This window comes from Tuber melanosporum (genome assembly GCF_000151645.1).
Source record: "Tuber melanosporum whole genome shotgun sequence assembly, scaffold_9, strain Mel28".
Lineage (NCBI taxonomy): Eukaryota > Fungi > Ascomycota > Pezizomycetes > Pezizales > Tuberaceae > Tuber > Tuber melanosporum.
The window spans coordinates 431,596-433,222 of NW_003299139.1; positions in this window are offsets into that span (position 1 = coordinate 431,596).

Consider the following 1,627-nt stretch of genomic DNA (forward strand, 5'->3'; position numbering starts at 1 on the left):
TAGGTCAAATACGGTAGGACATTCTACCAGTATTGATACTGCCAACAGCGCCTTTGAAACTCTATCAGCTGACTCACAGGCTAAGTAAGAGGGCTGATAGAAGTCCAGCAAAGATTGCTGGAAGGACAAGATATACATGAGTAATATTGCTGTTATGTTATATCAGTGTACTGTGGTGGAAGCGAAGATCCAAGAGATCTAAGAAAGGATCAACAAGGAAATAGTTGCTAAACTAGTAGTACAAGATGCACAACAGGAGCATCATGAGGGGGCAACTACCCAACTGCAGTGAGAAGCTGTTAAGCAGGACCTCATCCTGAAGCAAGTATTAAGGAGTTCAGAAAACAACAGACCCAATATACTCAATCTTTACAGAACCTGATATCAAACCTAGCTGCCCGGCAAGAACAGGAGGCAAATTACTACCTTGATTTTACCCGTACTATTCAAAGGGACCAAACCTGCTTATCAGATGCCTTGACCCTAGTACTTGACAAAATTAAAGCCCTTGAGGGTACACATGTAAGTGGCTGGCAAGCTATGTTGGAATCAGTCCCAGAAGAGTGGGAAGAGGTAGCAGAAAGGGGGGAACATGAGGAAACTCCTAACCAAAATGAGGGGAAGAGAAGGAAAGGAGAATCCCCAACTCCAATAATACTGGGCGGTCACCAGGATAATAAGAGTGATGATGGGAATGAGGATAGATATGGAGGAAAATGTGAAGATGGACTATCCTGGTTTCGACTGGTGTTAATGCCTGACAAGCATGGAGAAGTTGATATGTTTGGAGAAGCATTAGCTCAAACCATTAATTGACTAGTGAATTTGCATCTATTTTTTAAAGTAAGGTGAAGTCAATATGTCCATCACAGGTTAATACAATATGTGGATTACTGCTAATGCAATTCCTAGATTTGGGATGATGATCTGGAACATATTATCTATACTCTGGGAAGAAAAAAAGGGGATTAGGTCTATCCAATAGCAGTAGGGTATTGGCGCACATTGGATGGCCTCTAAGGAGAAGAACAAGATAGAGAGCTGTTCTCATAGACTCATTTTGAATACGAATTCACCAGTGGATAAGCCCCTCGCCTGAAAGGGTGTAAAGCAATACGAGGCATAGAACAAGTTCAATATAAAAACATTATTTAGATATTTATTGGAAAGATGCATAATCTGAATCTCCATGCTCGACTAATAGAACCAGTTTGATGTATAGCAGTAGACTGGAAGTTGGCCTCCAAGATTAGATAGCGACTTTCCCAGAATAAATATGACACCGATGCAGAATGGGAAAAGGCAGTCCTAGAAGTAGGAAGAGATGAGGAGGAACAGCAGGAATGGGACCACCTAGATCGTGATGAACCAAATTCAGCAAAAATATTCTCAGACAAAAAACCTGCAGACAAGAATCAACCAAAGGGAAAAATAGTAAAACACTTGATTAAGGGAGGAGGTCTCTCTAAACAATTAAAGTGGGAACCAGAGCCTGAGAAACAGGCAAACAGGTCTACTGGGACTATGAAGTTAACACATACAAATATCAAAAAAGCCTATGAAGAAATTTCCCAGTCAACAATTAACAAAAATGGTAACCCTCCTTGAGGGCGGAAAGGTGTCTCCG